Source organism: Lepidochelys kempii, chromosome 3 (genome assembly GCF_965140265.1).
Source record: "Lepidochelys kempii isolate rLepKem1 chromosome 3, rLepKem1.hap2, whole genome shotgun sequence".
NCBI lineage: Eukaryota > Metazoa > Chordata > Testudines > Cheloniidae > Lepidochelys > Lepidochelys kempii.
The window spans coordinates 117,450,578-117,470,233 of NC_133258.1; the positions used below are offsets into that span (position 1 = coordinate 117,450,578).

The window sequence follows — 19,656 nt, forward strand, 5'->3', positions numbered from 1 at the left end:
AACAATTCAGAGCCAACGCTGCTAGGTCATTCCTATTGAGAGGAATGGAAGATGAAGTCATTGTTCTCACATGGAATTGTTCTGTTCTATCAGGTAATGTTTCTCCTCTTCTCCCGTGCTTTCAGCTTAAGGTCAAAAAAGGTTGCGAATGGAGTTGCTGACTAAATCTCACAGCTGTGTGAGTATGGTAGTTTAAAATGTTGCCTATTAGCATTGGTTTTCTTTGACTGGCACCCAGGTGTGGAACCCTTGACTACATTTCAGTAGTGTGAGAAAAACATCATTACACGGCATCTCCCTCCTGTTTCACCATGAAATGGTCGCTTTGCCAAATCAAGGCCCCTGACAGAGTGAGAGATGAAGCAACAGAAAACAAAAGCAGACACAATGCAATGCTTTGCACAATTGTACCAGGGCTTTTTGTCAGGGGTATCTGAAGAGTAGGCATGTCTTCATTTTCAGGGCTTCAGGTCTCTGCTGGTTTTACAAAAAGCAGTTGTTTGTCCTAGGTTTCTAAATCCCTGAAAACTGGCTAGCTGAGCTCGTAAAATGTGATCACAAGCTGGCTGAGTGAATAGGAACCTCACAGATCACTTCCCACCAGGCTTGTCTCTGCCCTCCCTGCCTTCTCTCCTGCCCTCCTCCTTCCACAAAAATCATCTCTCTGTCCAAGTCAGTTTGTTTGAATAAAGTGAAGCTCATAGTAGGTGAACCCAGATCAGTCGAAACAGCAAATCGAGACAAGATAAAATGTTCATGTTCCCTTTGCCCATCTGGACCAGAAAATAGGTCCTGTTTAGCAACACATTTTAACTAATCCATTTCTAAACACAAGCGTGCACACTGTTTAACATCTTTCAAAATGTGGTTGTAATCTACCCAAGAGTGCCTCATAGGGTCCAGCATGACCATCTGAGAACTGGAATAGCCAGGTTCTAAAAAACTCAAGCCTGAAGTGAAAATGGCAAAGACCATGTTAAGCAATGGCAGGAAGAGTCTACTAAAAAATAAGCTGCTGGAGTGAATCTAGTGACTCCTAGCGAAGAAATGCTAAAAGGAAACTAGAGCACTGTTACCTGGGAATTGCTATATTGTTCATCACTGTGGTATTTCACCACCCAGGAAAATCCCTGGCTCTTCTATAGTGCTTCCTAGAACTTCACACCTCTTTATGCACATTAAGTTAGCCTCACAACACTTCTGTGAGTTTGGGAACTATTATTATCCCCAATTTATTGGGTACAGTACAGTATCTGATCCAAGAGCTTCCTTCCTCCCTTAAAGAACAGGTGCCTGCCTGAGGTGGAATGATGGATGCTCAGCATTTCTGAAAATCAGTCTCTGTATTTCCATGGGAAATGGAGAGCAAGCCTCAATCCCTGTCATGCATAGCTTAATCTTAGTTGGATTCTATTATTGTTTTATGAATTAGTGATTGGCCTTGTTGTGCATAACACTGGCATGGTCAAAAATAGGAGTGCATGATAACACATCCAAATTTATTGTACCATATTGAAGAGATCCAGCATATCTGGCTGGCAATGTCTTGATTTGCATCCTGGAGATAACTATTCCCAGAGACCTTAACTGAAAAGTGTGTGTGTCTTTAAGGGTTTCCATTTTCAATGCCAGTATATATTAGACTTCCTGTACAGGCGATCCTCTGTGCATTTACAATTGCCCTTTACTTCCAATGAAGGATCTCAAAGCACTTTACAAATTGATGAGTGTAGTTTCACAACATGTGAGGGAAGTATTATTAACCTCATTGTATAGATAAGAAGGATGCGGAATAAAGATGTTAATGACTGATTCAAGGACACCTAGACAGTCTGTGTAAACTGGGGAACAGAGCCCAGATTTCCTGACTCTCAGTTCTGTGCTTCTTTCATCCTTCCACTCTCTGTGAACTCAGGTCTAATGTAGACATCATCATCTGTATATAGTATACATACATCTTCATTTTAAAGATTATCACGGTTATTAGATCATAACCAAATCCAGGAATAGAAAATCTGAAATCAACAGTATTTCTTTTAACTAAACCAAGCGATAGTTCTGTAGACTCCACTGGAGATGTGCAATGCATTGGCTATGAACCAAGACATGCTCACACTTAAATTGCTGACTATACAGCTACTGATGGTGAATATAAAGAGTATTTGGGTGATATGTTTGGAACATAAGTATCTCACGGGAAAAGCGCAAGTGTGACTCTGAGTCACATCACACTAACACTAGTGTTTCTGTGTCTACTTTTCTCAACCTAAGATAATGCTCTAGGCAGAACATCCTATAATTAGTCACCCATATCAAAGTAATTACCATGCGAGAGTCAAGATGACTCTTTTAAATACTTTCAGTGAAAGGAGGAACATTCTCCATAAAAGGGTTTCAAGAGAACTAGAAGAACATACGGAAAAGAGTGAGTAGGAATAGATGGGCAGAAATGGAAAGTAGGAAAAAACATTCAGATTATAAACAAAGTTGGTTTGTCAAAATTGTTTTTATTCTAGCACAATGCTGTTTACTTTCCATTTGTTTTTGTACATGGGATATTTGGTACCAAAATTACTATGAATAACGCTTCCCAGTAGAAAATGCTGTGTCTGTGGCCCATGCACTTACTGAAGAACATCCACAATGCATACATTAAATCTGCTAAACCAGTACTTTCAGGAAGGCACCAAGAGCTATAGTGGCATCTTTATGTGTGAGGCACTCACACTCTTAACTCCCATTCATGCTAAGACAGTTATGCCTGGGAATCCCCTGTGCTCTGGGAAGAAGATATATTCTTAGTGTGCACTGAGGGGAAGGAAGGGCAGGAAGCTGAAAGTCAGTAGAGAGGAACTTTAGAAGAAACATGCAAGAGACCTCGCACTGCCTGGCTAAATATGCGGAATTCCAGACAGTGCTATCAAAGGTACAGAATTTGGCCAGACCCTATGCAGTTTTGCAAGGGGAGGGAGAATGTAATGAGTTTTCTATACACACACACACACATTCCTGCACCACTGCACAGTGATTAGTCAGAAACCCATCAATGGGCAGCACAGTATGCTGTCCAGCTTCTATATCTTTCCACATTAAAGTGACTTGGATTCCTTTTTCTGCAGATAAAAGACAAACTTGCCAAATTTATACGTCTATTCAACTTACTCCAACCCACCTAGAACTCAAACATGATAAACACAATTTGATAATATGTACTTATTACAGGTACTTATCATCTGGTTGTCTTAGGCCTTGTCTATACTACTGGGGTAAGTCGACCTAGGTTACGCTACTACAGCTACATGAATAACGTTGCTGGAGTTGACGTAGCTTAGGTTGACTTACTGTGGTGTCTACACCACGCTGTGTTGACAGGAAATGCTGTCCTGTCGACTTACCTTACTCCTCTCATTCCGGTGGAGTATCAGAGTTGACTGGATGGACCTGGCTGCCTGGGAGCTAAGGGTACAAGGAAGGGAGCAGTGCTGGGCAGCTCAGGCCTGATAGAAAGGCCAAAGCAGGTACTGGGCTGCAGGGAAAGGCAGCAGGTTCAAACCCCCCTTGCCAGTGGTGAGTGGATTACAGACTGCAGTCTGCCCCGGTGAGCGGGGGCTAGATGATGACTGACAGTAGCCCCTGAGGCAGGGTGGGGATAGAGGGTTGGGGGTTCCCCTGGGAGGGGAGACCCAGAGAGTGGTGAAACTGCTGGGGCAGAGCCCCAAGATAAAGGGACACTGGGGTCTGGGAGGGACTCGGGGGCCAGCGGCAGGTGAGACGCTGGCCTGCAGAGGGCGTTCTGGGCTGGAAGAGCTAATTCCCAAGACAACCAGCAGGAGGCGCCGCACCAGTGAGTCGTCACCTCTCTACACTCATACATGGAATATTCCCAGTGTGTGGAACACACACACATAAAACAAAGACTGGAAAGAAAAGAGAGCATTGATTCATCTAGATGAAAACTGAATTCTTGTTGAACCATCCAAATTCAGGGCTGAATTTGTCCTAAGAAGTTCCACAAAATCTTTATTTTCCTGGTGGTTTGGTACTGAATGCCTGTTTGTCTGCAGCTAGAGTGCTAAACACCATGCAGTACCAAAATTTTTGCTGCTTGACTACAGCCAATCTGGACCAATCTGACTGGGCACTGACCTGAAGGCTAAGCAGTATCACAGCTAGTATGTGGGGTTTTTTATTATTTTTAATTAACTGCTATATAATAGCACTAATGAATTGAATTTAAACACACATCTGGGTCATATGAAAATCAGACTTTGGAGCAGATCAACATTTATGAGAACATTGGCCAGATGCAGGCCTGTACTTCAAGATACTCCAAGTTTCCATCTCTCTATTGTCTTCAGTGTAATAGCTTCAAATTCACACCCATCTAAATGAGAGCAGAATTTGACTCTATGGGTTTTACATCTGTCCCCAGAGGGTGTGGTCCATTTTAGAAAGAAATCGAAAAAGCTCTCAACAAGCAGAAACAGATAAAGGGTATTCAAGTTAATTTCTTACTTTGTGGCACCTGCTGTCACTGTGTGTTTTATTTCTAGAAGAATGAAGAAGCTTGGAAGAGTCTTCTGAAGGCAAAGATCATCAATCCTTATGAGTCTCAGTTCAGAGACTCTCACAGCCCAAGATAAAGCAATTACTATTGCTGAATTTGCTGCAAGCTGTCTAACATTGCACTAAACATTGTTAATTTGTGGCAACAGTTCAGAAATGCAAACTCATCCTGAAACTCTAGGCTTCAGGGTTTTAATCAAAAAAGCATGTCTCAATATTTGATTTTAAGAACTGACGAGGAGGGAATTTAGATGCTGATAATGCAAAAGCATATATTTTGATTGCTGAGGTAGATAATCATCTATTAAGCTTGTGTAACAGGATGTTTGTTATCAGAGATGAGACTGAACAAAAACCCTTGAGCAATGGGAAAGTTTGAATCTGGACCATAACTTTGCAGATCAGACCCAGTTATAATATTAAAGTTTTGATCTGTTGCTTCTCAGTTGGGCCCAAGAGAGAAATCTGAATATACAAATTTTTGTGTAGTCAATGCTTGATACATCTGTACAATAAATCAAACTACTCGGCTCACAGGTGGTGGGGCTGTGACCCAGAGGGAGGCTTGGTTTGCTATAGTTCTGGAAGAGAATGAGTTTGAAACAAAGGGAACAGAGCAATGATCAGACTTAATGGGTATCTCTCTAGGTCACTCTGCTAACTTTTACCAAACTCAGTTGTGAATGCTGATTCCAAAATCTGAAAATAAAATAGGAAATAAAATATTGCTCACCAGGCTTTGTGATTTGCAGCCCTTAATCTTTATGTTACTATAGATGACTATGATAATGTACTGTGAAATAGGGTGGTACCACGTATTACTACCAAGAATTTATATACTAAAGTGAGCAGTTGTCTAGAAATGCCTAAGATAGATATTGTGACAGGTTGCCCCTTTAAGGTGCCACTGATATAGTGGGATACTACTGAGCCCACCTGTTCTGCCAGCCTGGGCCCCCTTTACCCTGTCAGCACACCCTGCTGCAGAAAGACACAGACACTGAGATCAGCTCTGGGAAGACTCCACGTAAGGGACTTGCCACAGCACTCAGGTGCCCACCTCCCTTGGAGTGCAGACCCAAAGGTATATTGTTTTGCACTGTATAGAAAGATCTGCACAATGAAAACTCATAAAAATTCATCCTCTCCCTAAATGTGAAGAGAGATATGCACAGCTTCTTGCCCCCACCCCCACCCCCCGGTTAGAAATAGCACAAACTGGGTTTAATAATAAACAAAACAAATTCATTAACTATAAAAGGCAGATTTTGAGTGATTATAAGGGATAGCAAACAGAACAAAGCAGATTACCAAGCAAATAAAACAAAACACTCATACTAAGCTTGAGATCTTAAAGAGACTGGTGTCCATGATTTTTAATGTCTAGCAGAGTACTGAATTAAAACGCTTTGCTCATCTTTTGAAAGTGTTGTGCAAGTTTCCTTTGAGGATGAGGACTGAGAAGTCAGATATAGAGTGATTGCTTTGTGAAAATGGTCACTCCCAGGTGACAGGGTGTTTTTGTCTTTTATCATTTTCCTGAGTGAGTTCATTCAAGAGCAGTGATTGTCTGGTTTCACCCACATAGTAGTTGTTAGGGGCATTTAGTGCACGGGATGAAGTACACCACATGATGTGACAGGCATGTGTATGACCCATGGATCTTGAAAGGTCTGCTGCAAGTGGTGTTGATCATTGTAGCAGTGGAATTATGTCTGTAGGTTTTGTATCTGTTGTTCTGGCTGGGTTTGGTGCCACTTTGTGTTGGTAATCAACATTTTTATTTAAAAGTCCTTTCTGCTGTCCAGCCAGCTGTTGGGTGGGGCACATGTACATGTTCAGTCCTCCTCCAGGCAGTTTGGCAGTGTAGTCGGCATGCTGACTCAGTCATGTGACAGAGCTGCTGGCACATATGATGGGACTGTGGCCATGTGTAACCTCTTTGGGTCAAACTGCAAGATGTACCTTCTTTGCAGTGTTGACTGTGAAAAGGTGGAAGAAAACTTGACAGTTCTTACAAGGAAGGGAAATTAATTTAAAATCTCTATTTATGGCTTCTAAGCAATGGTGGCCAATCCAAACAGTCATTTCCCATAACTTTTTGTTCTGTTCCCTACACTTGTGGATGATGCCTCACTACCAGAGGGACTGACACTTTCAAAATACCTACCTATGAAGACTGCCCAGCTGTTGCAGACTGCTCCTCTCTTCCTCAGTTCATTCACTGGTCTCAACATTGTGCTATAACAAGAAAGGTTAAGAGACAGCATCCTTGTCCATGGTGGCTTTTCTACTTTGGTCATATCAGCTCCTGCTCTTGACTTCTCTGCTGGAAGATGCAGCTGGCTGGCAGGAACCAGGTGTAAGACATCTATGTACAGCTCTTCCCCCTGGTCACCATCTTACTGAACATGAATGTTCAAGGTTGCGGCATGTAAATGGCATTTCTGTTTTCTTCTCTTGGGCCCTAATTCTTGTTTCCCAGCAGTAATCAGGTATCCCTCTCCTGTAACCATCAATGGTAACTGCTGCCTTGCCCTGCTGTGTCTGGCTGGATCTTGGTGTCTCTCTAAAATCTGAACCTGGAGTTACTCTCCATCCTGCTCTGCTGTTACACCTCTTCCTCTGGTCTTGTACCAAGGACTGGAAGCAAGTCTATCACTACCAGCACTCATACACAGCTTTGTCCACATCACCACATCTTGCCTTGGGAATCAAAAAGCTGTAGACACTCAGATTCTGTGGTGATGAGAACCTCAGGGGGAGAGAGCAGTAACTGTTGAGCCAGCTGTAAGTCATCTGCAATGTTAAAAATAAAATTTTAGTCTAAACTCTGGAGAGCCTGTTTTAGACCAGCAAGGATGAGTTTACACTGCAATGTAAGCCTGGGCTCAGACTTGAGCTGAAACCTCGCTTCCACCTACACCCAATTCTGTCTGATTTGGGCCATGACCCTGCAGGGGTGGTGGTGGATTTGACCCCAAGTCCCCTGGATGAGGTCCAAACTCCATTCTTTTGCAATGTGAATGCACCTGGGCCCAGGGCAGGTAGAGGGTCCGGGGCTCCTCACAGCAGCCTGGGTTCCCTGGGCAACTCTTACCATGGCCCAACTCCAGCTTCCAGCCTGGCCAGGGGGCTGGGCCTCAGGGGGAATATGAGAAGCAGGGGATGGGTCCTTGTGGTGAGGCTGCTAAGGCCCACCTCAGCCACCACCCCACACCGGGAAGAGGCTGATACCAATCCTAAGCCTCAGGCAGGTGTGGAGCAGCACCGCAGTGAATCTGGGACAAATGCTGTCCTGGAGTCATTTATCTGGGACTGGAACTTGAACTCTGTGTTTCAGGACTGTCCTGCCCAATTCAGGATGGTGATCACCCCAGGTACTTCCATAATGCTCTTTGAGCCTGATCCAAAGTTTATCAAAATCAACAGAAAGCTCCATTGATTTTGATGGGCTTTGGACCAGGGCCTTTGAGAGCAATTTAAGATCCAGGAAAGGGTTCTGGCATATGATTTTAGCCTTCCATTGAATAAGCTGCTTGCTTGCTTGAGCCTTTAGTGAAGGGAGGTTTTCCATGAGTGGACTTATAGACATTAAAGAGGGATGAAGAGAGGAGGAACTGACAAGCTTGACAGGCTTCTATTGCGCCTGAGGGAGGGAAAGCCAGCTAAGTATTTTCTCTACATAAGGATCTTTAAAGGCTCCATGCATGCTTCGGTGCGTGCTTCTTCTGACAGCCCTGACTGGTGCGGTTGTTGAGTCAAAGAAAATAGAAACGTTTTTGTTGTATTGTTTGCATAACATAATATCCTAAGAATCTGAAAAACAAGTTTAGTGGCAAGCTAGAACATGTGTGCCAATATTACAGGAGTGGGAAGGAAGGATCCTGACTAAAATGACAGACATTTTGGATAAAAGTTCAGCTGAAATTAGTTACTTTAGAGAGCAAAATACTGTAATTGTGAGAGACAAGCTTACCCTTCATAGGAGACACTGCTTTGAACTTTAATGGTATGCTGGAATACCTGGTAATATGGAAACATACACTGGGGATAATTACTCCTGGGTGAATTCTGTGCCAAAAAATTAAAAATTCTGTGCACAATATTTAAAAATTCTGCAAAATTCTGCATATTTTATTTGACAAAACTACACACTATAATCACACCCGTTTCAATTATTTGGGGGAATTTATTTCAAATACCTGTCAGCAAATATGTCTTTAACAATACAGACAACACAAATATTCTCCCAGGAGTAGAAAGTTAAAGAAACTCCTACAACAACCCAGTTCCTGTTTCTCTGTTTTGCTTTCATTGGGCATCTCAGTCTGGGTGTGTCACACATGCCAGCTGGACACATGTTGGGGTGAAACTCTGCCCTTCCAGTCTCAGACACCCATGCCCTTCCCCAGCAAAACCAGCCATGGGTCACCCTCCCAGGCCAGATACCTACACCTGCTACCCCCAGAGTCCAGGGATCCAGAGAGAGAAACAGCATGATGCTGGGTCCCGGGCTTCTATGGAATTTCCTGCATACCACCTCCTTCCTTCAAGATATGTGGGAACTGCAGCTGCCCAGAACCCTTCAGCTCCCTTGTCAAGGTTCCTTCCCCACTCTGAACTCTAGGGTACAGATGTGGGGACCTGCATAAAAACTCCCCAAGCTTATTTTTACCAGCTTAGGTTAAAACTTCCCCAAGGTACAAACTATTTTACCTTTTGCCCTGGACTTTATTGCTGCCACCACCAAGCGTCTAACAAATATATAACAGGGAAAGAGCCCACTTGGAAACGTCTTTCCCCCCAAAATCCTCCCAAACCCTACATCCCCTTTCCTGGGGAAGGCTTGATAAAAATCCTCACCAATTTGCATAGGTGAACACAGACCCAAACCCTTGGATCTTAAGAACAATGAAAAAGCAATCAGGTTCTTAAAAGAAGAATTTTAGTTGAAAAAAAGTAAAAGAATCACCTCTGTAAAATCAGGATGGTAAATACCTTACAGGGTAATTAGATTCAAAACATAGAGAATCCCTCTAGGCTAAACCTTAAGTTACAAAAAGACACAAAAACAGAAATATACATTCCATTCAGCACAACTTATTTTATCAGCCATTTAAACAAAACAGAATCGAACGCATATCTAACTAGATTGCTTATTAGCCCTTTATAGGAGTTCTGACCTGCATTCCTGCTCTGGTCCTGGCAAGAGCAACACACAGACAGAGAGAACCTTTTTTTCTACCCCCCTCCAGCTTTGAAAGTATCTTGTCTCCTCATTGGTCATTTTGGTCAGGTGCCAGCGAGGTTATGCTAACTTCTTAACCCTTTACAGGTGAAAGGGTTTTTCCTCTGTTCAGGAGGGATTTAAAGATGTTTACCCTTCCCTTTATATTTATGACATCCCCCTACTTCTCCCTCTGGCAGTGTCCTGTTTTTGCAAGCTGGAGAGTCAGGTTCTGATGGGTCCAGCAGCCCCTTGTGGTGGCCAGCAGCTCTGCAGCATCAATTCTGCAGGGAAAATGAAATTCTGCACAAAACATTAATTCTGTGCAAATTCTGCATTGTGCAGTGGCGCAGAATTCCTCCAGATAATGTCATGAAGGGAGGAAACACCCACTTGTCTGACACCAGGCTTAAGTGCATAAACAAGAAGGGTTTACAAAGCCTGAATCTTTATTGAAGCTTCTATCTTCAACCTCCAGGTTTCCTATTTCCATTCTATCTGACTTTGTTGTTTTTAAAGCAATAATACCTTAAAGTGATAGAACTGTTCCCAGACATCACACCTCTTTGAAGCTAAATAACTTCTGTTTTTAAACATAAATAACCTTTTGAGTTAAGCTGAACTTGGACTAACTAAATAGTTAAGTAACCTCCATTTTAGTAACCTCTGAAGAGCACCTGGGGTTTCCTACTTGGATCTTGATCAATGACTTTGTTCATCTTAACCTGCTACAGCTTACCTGGCAAATCAACCATTATGATATCTATTAATGTACCTCAGTTCATTGGATATGTCTTATGTGGTTTTCTTGCCATAGCTGTTTCTGCAATGGAACTTCTGGATTCTCTAGGGTTTGGACATTCCATGACTAGCTTTGCCTTCCTCCTGAAGGCCTCTATTCAGCACAACACTTAAGCATATGCTTACCTTTAAACAAGTGCTTAAATCCTACTGAAACCAATAGAACTTAAGTGCTTGGTTTAACAGAATCTGTGGCATTACCCATGAAACTGATCCTGTGAATTGGTGATGTAAGTGCTCTGTCTTAGTCTGTTTTCCCAAATATGTAATTAACTTTGCATCTTAGTTTTCATTTTAAACTTCTGTTTTCACTCATAATTTATTCTAAAAGTTTCCCTTTAAGATGAAAGTTTCCAGGCATAGTCTCAACCAAAAGTATAATTTTTTGGAAAGTTTGAATGAAATCTTCCAGGTTTTTTTTTTACTCGAGAGGAGGAAAAAAAATCTATATATCAACTTTCAGTCTTTTAAAATTACTTTTAGTACATGGCCAACTTAAATGGCTGAACTTTGAAACTTCCAGCTTCACAGGTGTCTAGACCTCAATGAGGAATAGTTTTTGGTACACATTTTTAAAAGAATTTTAAAAAGTAGTTATAAGTGACTATAGGTTTAGTTGTGTACTGTTTAGTCATATGGTGAGTTGTTACATGAGTACAGTACTCCCATTGTAGACAATAGGTCTCTCTGGTATCTCAATTAGATTTCAATGGGACTTCTTGTGTGAGTGATTCTCCATTCAATCTGAGTAAGGGCTCACAGTCTGGCCCTAAATATTTGTTTTACACATGTGCAGTTCAGGATTTCTTATTGTCTGTTCAGTAATTGCTTATGACCCTAAGGAGTTTGCTTCTACTGTACAACTCCATAGTACCCACAACTAGAGTTTTTGCATATTTACAGTTTGGTACAGTTTAAAACATATGGAGCCAGGCAATACACAATTACACAACTGTACTAACACTGTCAGGATCTTCTCTTTTCCTTTGTACTTTTCAAAAAGGCAATTAAATATCAAAACCTATGTGAATGCAGAATCATGGTTGCAAATTTGAACAAAAAACACCAGAAAATGCAAATATAAAGATTCCAATAATAATAATAAATTCGATCATGTGTTACATAGTGGGCCAGATCCTCTGATAAATCACTGAAGTCAGCAAAGCAATGCCAAGGATTTGGCCAGTATATTGTAAATTATAAATGCAGTATTCTAAACAAAAACTATATTATAACATGCCAACATAGGAATGCTAGCAGCATGGTCAGTAGTACATAGGGTAAAGAGGAAGGAGGAAACTGAACTTCTGTCATATCTGAATAATAATAATAAACAATGGTTAAATCCTGGAATCCTTGCACACTCAAAACTTTCACTGAAGTCACTTGGCGTTTTCTTTGTGTATGGAGGGCAGGATTGTGCTCCTAATCTGGGAGTGTAATGATAAAACAGAGCGAATGTTAACACTGTTTTTCATTGTTCAGAAGTCATTACTACTGATTGTGACAATTCCAAAGCATATGAATTAAACAGAGATTTATGATGAAGTAACAGACTCCTAAGCAATATATATTTACTAATGATTTGTTGAATATATATATATAGTATGGACTTCAAATAGGTGTGAACATATAGCTATTATTATAATTGAATCACTTAGACAGAAAAATCATAGAAGTGAAGAAGGTTTCATTTCAAGAGAATGGAAAATATGGAAGAAGTCAATAAAATATCCCCGCCCACCCTCCACATATTTTGTCTTAAAGATAAAGGCTTTACAGATGGTCTCTGGCATCAAAATATTTATAGTACTTTACTTCAGGTTTTTGGACAGCTGACGTCCCAGTACTTCTAAATGTATTATAGTCTGCATACACTACATATCTTGGAGCAAACAACTCTTGAGCTGTGATCTTATCTTTGATACAGACTCTGTGATCTCAGGCAAGTCACTTAACCTCTCAGTTTTCTCATTTGTACAAAAAGGTTTAACAACATTTATTTACCAGTTACCATAGTGATGAATTTGGTATAAAGACCTAGATAGACCTACCTACGGGGTCATGAGGTATAGGAAGGATCAAGTAATGGGTCTAAATTATTTTAAAATGAAAAGTGCTAAGGATTATTATTAATAATAATCATAAAATGAAAGGAATGGTAACTGTCTGATATGGTCTTATTTAGAGAGGGACCAGAACCAGTACTCCAAATCAGAACATCCATAAACATTAAAGGAAGAAATTGCTCCAGATGTGAACCTGGACTCAAATTTTGCAGTTCAGGCTCCTGCCCTGGTTTTATTAAAATATGTCTCCAGTTACAAAAAGATCCACAATGGTTCTTGAATATAATAAGCAGTTCTCAGCTTCTTCAACATATGAGGAAAGGGTATTCTCTGATATACCCATGAAATCCAAAGAGGTTTCCCAGGGGTCTGAGAGAAAGATTTGCCCTGTAGGGTATAAAATAACTATAAAACATTTTGAAATTACATTTATACATACATGCTAAGTATTATAAATATTATACATATATAATTTTCTGCTTTCCATTGTTTGTCAGACTCTTCTGGAAGATTGAAACAAAATCTCTTTTCCTCCTAATTTTGTCTTTCTTTTCTGGCAAATCTTATTTTTATCTTTCCCATTTATCTTCTCCATCTTCCCCCAAGAATTCCTAACAGATTTTTGAATCAACATGGCTTGTTTCGTTAAAGCACCAAAATCATCAGTAAAACTGGTACACCTTTTGTTAGCTAACAGTTGCAGTAAAGCCAGCAGAGGGTGCATCGAAGCACAAAACTCTGTTTTGGGTAAGTCCCCCAAATACGGATTATTCTTAAAGTGTGTGTAGAGGGGATTGGAGGGAGAGAGTCATTTTCACACACTGTTAGTTACTTTTAGTAAAAAACAGTGTTCAATCTTTGTAACAGACCAAGACTCTAGGAGCCCATGCCTCATTAAATATGTAAATACAAAAATTAGGAAAAAAAAGTTTTCCACTGATAATATCAGGAGACTGGGGAAAGAAAGGAAAAAAGTGTTTCCAAAAATTGTTTGTACGTTTCAATGCTGTGTTGAAAGAAAGCGCAGGAGAAATAAAGTGAATCCCAGGTTCAGTTCTCCTGACCTGACACACCCACTGAAGTCAGTGGAAATCATGCCTAAGTAAGGACTTCAAGATAAGCCCCAGAAGCCTGACTTCTGCCCAGATCACAGAAGACTAAAGAAGTATGTTTCTCTTTCTCCAGTGCCCACAAGTGTCTCAAAATGCAGTGCAGCATCAGTTCTCAAGCTTTTTGTACACTAATACTAATGGGTCTTGCACAATTTCACACATAAAATGAGGTTAAACAGGTAGAGACTGGTCCATCTGAAACCATGAACAATGGTGAACAATAAATAAAAATATTTTTTTAGTACAAAGAAACTGAGTTGATGAGCCTATACTGACTGGTGATTTCAAACAAACAAAACAAACAAACAGTAACTGCATGCTAGCAATAATGAGTGATCTAATGCAGTGAAAAACACCTGTAAAGGTCAATGGGCCTGAACCAGTCCCCATTGAAGTAAACGGCAAATTCCCATTGACTATAGTGCCACAGGATCAATTCCTGTATTATGACTAGGGGTAAATCTAATAAAAAGAAAACAGTTTGGACTCTGTTCTTTTGTTTTCTAATACAGACACCAGAGCTGCATATCTTCAGGGCCCAGGTGCCATTGAAACAGAGACAAGGGCATGTTTACACTGCAATTAAACACCCACAGCTGGGCTCTGTCAGCTGACTTGAGCTTGCAGGGCACAGGCTGCAGGGCTGTAAAATTGAAGTGTACACATTTGGGCTTGGACTGGAGCCTGAGTTCTGGGATCCTAAAAAAAGGGAAAGTCCTGCAGCCTGGGCTCCTGTCCAACCTTGAATGTCTACACAGCAATATTAGAGCCTGTGCCCTGCAAGACCAAGTCAGCTGACAGAGCCCAGCGGCAGGTGTTTAAATGCAGTGTAGACATACTCCTAGAGACCCAAAAGATTGCCAGCCATAAACACAGAATCAGCATGGGATGGGACAATAAATAGCTGCTGAAGGTCAGAAATTAAGAGTCAAGCAGCCTGTAAGAAGTCAGACATGCAAGGAGGTCAGGAAGGGACAGATAAGGCCTCCCTCTGAGAAAAGAGAGACTAGCAGAGGAAGCAGCCATAGAGCAGAAATCCCCCAAAGCAGGCAATCAGTTAGAGTCATTGTTCCACAGCAAACCAAGGAGAAGAGAATTTCTGTGGGTAAGATTGTATGAACAGCTAACAAACAAGTTACCCAGCAAGGCAATTCAAGGAGGTGAGGGATATGGGCGAGGAAGAAACAATGCTTTTTAGAATAGTAGCATTTTATTGTATATCTTGAAAACCCAATAAGCACAAGCAACAGACACAGATGGGTTTAATTAAAATACAGTAAAGCTGGCCACAATCATATAAAGGGAAAGGAATCCTCAAATCCTTTCTTAATCTTACTTGAGAAACAAATTTTGAGAAGCAAAACAGATCAAAACTCCCCCATTGGTTAGGGGCGTTTTTATCCACATTTTCATTTTGGCCAATCTCTCTGTTTGATCTTGATAAAACTCCCATTGGCTTCAAGAGGCGTTTTGCTTGAGTAAGTTGTGAATAAGGACTTTGGAACTGCTCCCAAAGAATGCAGAATAGAATAACATATGATTTTCCAAGGGAGAGATTATTCCATCTTGTTAACAAGGCCTATAATTTACACATGAATGTAAAGCTATCACATGTAGCATTTTATAGTCATATTAGAACTGAATATTAGAGAAAGCAGATGAACATTTTTGAAACTTCTCATTTTTGTGTCTTCCTGGTAGACAACTTGTTCAGTACTCCGCAACTCAAACGATTTTTCTTCCTAGAATACAGTATAAACTAGCCTATCAATTTTCCATACCAAAATGAAGGTTCAGAGACTAAGTGGAATATCAGTGATCTCCATTACAATTGCAGTGTTGCCAACTTTTGAGTCTTGTGAGATTTTGAACACCAGCTCCTGGAGACATATGAATATGTGCAAACTTCATCTTTAACTTTTTTTACAGTAAGTTTCCAGTCCTTATGAGTGTGGAATAAAGCTTGAAAATATAACTCAAGTGTAACCTAAAGATACAAAAGCCAGAAGTTAAATAAACAGAACTCTCATTTTAAAAAAAAGTTCATTATTATAAAGCCAGTTTTAGGATTTTTCAGGTCCTGGCTCATGATTATTCCACACTTGGGGATAGCAGTCTTTGACTGGTCTCTGTTTACCTCTACTGGTTTCTGTGGCTCTTTTCCAAAATCTAGGGTGGGGCTGCAAACACACAAAACAATATCCTTTTTTTTAATGTCTAAAAAATGAAAAGACCAAACCGAGTCCAAAGAGAAGAATTGGCACGTGTGGTGAAGTGTATAACATAACTAAAAGCAGAAGATAGTTTACTAACTACATATAACTATGATGTCTTCTTCACCAGGTTCTAGAAAGACCACCATATGTGATAGACAGGTAGAACTTTTGACTCTAACCCATCCAACAAAGTAGATTATTTCCCTCTTGTAGTAGATAACCTAATTTTTTTTATTCACTGATTATCTTAAATGCAGTAAAAATAATATCTATTTGCTTACTAACTTTGTTCTCACCTATTTGGTAAAACTTGATTCTTCTCCAGTGGTTTTGGTGGAGTACATTCATTGCTGCCTTTTTTATACATCAGCATCATTAATGACGTCAGGTATCTACATTGTTCTGTGGACAATGCTCAGTTAAGTCATACTGCAGGGTCTTCTCCTTTACTTATGTCATTTGATTTTCCCCTCTTGCTATTATTAATTATATAACTATGTAACTATATTACTTACAGTCAATTCATAAAGTAGTTTGAGATATTATTCAAATACAAATGGCACTTTTCAGCATGGCATCTTTTAGACAAATAAAGAAGGAAACCCTGCGCTAAATAGCTTGCATTCCAAGACCCCAATCCTGCAGTTGGCTGGCTCTGTCTATATGGAGTAATACTGAACTCTATGGGGATTGATGTGGGTGAAATCAGTGCAATCACAGGATTGGAGCCTTCTAACCTAAACCTGCAAACACATATACAATGAGTAACTTTACTCATGTGAGTAGTACCATCAAAGTCAATGGGATTGCTCTTGGGAGTAAAGTTACCTGTATATTTGCAAGATTGGACTCTATATTAAGACCAAAAACATCAGGAGGTTATCAAAAGCCCTAGCCCATATCATGCCACATTTATGAAGAACCCCTAATTGATGTCTATGGGAATTTTTGCTTGAAACCTGATGGTCTAACATAACCCACTGGGATGCAGGATAACAGCAAGGGAACTGGGAGTGATCACAGTACAATCCTGACCGTGCACTGAGTTCTGTGTGTGGGGACTTGTAGAGATGTTGTGGAATCTTACTGATTTCAATGAGGCTCCATTTGGACACAGACATCTGCTCACACAGCTCAATGCAAGATCTGGGCCTATGATGTCTTAGGTGAATAATGTACACAATGTGAGGGTAACACCATTTTTAAAATTTATTTTTAGTTTGTATGAAGTATGTTACAGAAAATATGGCCCAGATCTTGCAAATACTTATTCCAAGTCAGTAACTGTGCTCACATGTGTAGAATTATTGAAGTGCATAAGAGTTTGCAGACTGACCCCTCTGATTGGGTTAGGAAAACTTGAGTTAGCAGACCCTTGGGTTTGTTAACCTAGGCCTTGAGCATCAACACTTACTTGTAACCCTAAATTATGAATTTTTGAACCCTGGGTACCAACCTGGGCTCTAGTGTCTACATTGCATTACACAGGACCAAGTCCAACCGCCCACATTCCAGGCTTCTTAGTGCCCTCCTCAAAAGTGGTGGCTTGGTGTGATTGTTCACCAAACTTGACTGTTCACAGGACAAAGAAAGTCAGCCTATAGAACTGTGCATTGCTTTCGGCAGACTCCTAAAGCATTAGTCTAAGTGGGCTGTGTCTACACTGCAAAGCAATAGGGCTTGAACCCTTGGCCCACCTTGACTCAGGCTCAGACCCTCCACCCCCATGGGGTCCTGGGTCTGAGAGCCCTTGGTTAGTGCCAGCTGTGAGGAGAAGGGAAGCCTGAGCTGGAACCCTCTGTGCTTACAGGGTGATAAAATACCCACAGCAAGAGTCTCAGAGCCTGGGTCAGCTGAGTTGGGCTGGCTGGGCTATAAAAGTGCAGCGCAGACAGCGGGGCTGGGCTGACCCCACCCTCCCTCCAGGCAGGGGCTGACCCCGAAGGCTAACACCGCAATTTTCCAGCCCCACAGGCCAACTCAGCTCATGGAGCCACCCCGGCCAGGCCACCTGTGGCCCTGCTGCCGGCCTTTCAGCGCAGGGTAGACGCACCCGCAGGAGGAGCGCGAGCCGGCGGGGCTCCTGCTCCCACAGCAGCACGAGAATTACCCTCGCCCCTCCCCCACAGCTGCCGGCGGAAAGCCGCCGCCGCCGCCGCGGGGTGACACAGCCCGGAGCTCCCGCACGGCTCCGTCTCCCGGGCGGAGGCAGGAGGAAAAGCCGCCGCCCGGGGCCGCCCGCGGCGTCAGACCCGAGTCGAGGCAGCAACTTCCTCGCCCCCGCCGCGGGGAGCCACCCCCAGGGCGCCGCAGCGGGGCCGCGGCAGCCCCGCCTGGGCTGGCTCCGGGCGGCAGCAGGCGCGGGGGGGATACAGTCCCCGCGAGCAGCCCGGCGAGGCGAGGTAAGGGGCCGAGAGCGGGCAGCGGCGCGGCTGGGCTGGGCATCCCCGCGTGGGGCGGGCGGGCGGGCGGACCCTCCGGGCGCCTGCCTTGGCCACCGCCGTGCCGGGCGGCGCTTTTCACCGGGTGCCCCTGCCTCCGCTCCAGCGCGCGGCGGCTGCCCGGCGCCTGTGGCCGGCGTTTATCCCCGCTACAGAGCGGCAGCCTCCCGGGTGCGGGGGGGGGGGGGGAGACCCTGTTCTTTCTTTGCACCCCAGCGGCAGCCCCCCGCCTGAACTGGTCCCAGGCGATACCAGAACCCCGCATGGGAACTGGAGGAAAATGTTTGCAAACTTCTCGCCGTTCGTGGGGCAGGCGCTGGGGGATGCGTGAGTTGCTCCTGGACTCCTCCGGGAAACCTGGGCTGCTGAAGTGATGCAAATCGGCGCTCGCGGCAGAGCCATTAGTCCAAGGGGAACCTTTCGCTGGCTGCGATGTTTTGGAGCTGCATTGTGTGTGTGTGGACGGGGCGCTGGCCATAGGGGAGCTGAAGGGGCTCCAGCTGTTCTTAATAAAAAGCGCTGGCGAATTTCTGAGAGGTACAAACTGAACAACTGGGGAAAAGGCAGATTAATCTAAACACAACGGACTAGGAAGGGAACAGGGGTTTGAAGTGTAAAGGTGGACACGTGTTATTGCCCTAGGAAGTAAATTTTGGGAAACCCGAGTAGTCAACTACCATCAAGAGTGACTTTTTGTTTCTACCGCAGAGGCGGAACAATAAAGCTGGAGTTTTGATCTTCAGAAATGCATGGAAGTGGGGCTTGAAAGCAAAGCATAAATGCATAAATAAATACTGGAGGACTTTCGTATTCGGTGTCCGAAGCACCTTTTTTCTTTTCCTTTTTTTAAGTATTTCATTCAGCAAATTGGCTAAAGCTTGCTGTTTGCCTTTGTGCAACTTTTTAATGGAAATGGGTCTTTATTTGAAGAAGCTGTGCAGCCCTGCACTAAACCCTGTCCAGCTGGAGCCATTCCTGAGCTTAGTTCCAATAGCCTCAGGGACTTACTGCCTGATGATGACACTTGTAATGATTAAAGCATCTGAGTGTTGTGATAAGGATACTATTCACATAAAAGATGTGGCTGCAGCCACCAATCTCCCCTATTATGGACGGTGTTCCATCCTTGGGTTGTTACAACTGGTGACCTACTTATTAAAACAGGGGGCACCTGCTTCTTTTAATTCTCTTTTAAATGGCTTTAAACCAGTCATGTACTTG

At 42.5% G+C, this 19,656-nt stretch overlaps 1 protein-coding gene across 1 annotated transcript in view; it reads left to right on the forward strand.

Annotated features, from left to right (window-relative positions):
• The first annotated feature begins 18,177 nt into the window (after positions 1 to 18,177).
• The window catches only part of TIAM2 (TIAM Rac1 associated GEF 2), a 217,752-nt gene continuing 216,273 nt past the window's right edge, over positions 18,178 to 19,656 (forward strand). The window contains exon 1 of the mRNA XM_073337723.1: positions 18,178 to 18,396. The gene's annotated coding sequence lies outside the window, so the exon portion shown is untranslated. The remainder of the gene's footprint in view (positions 18,397 to 19,656) is intronic.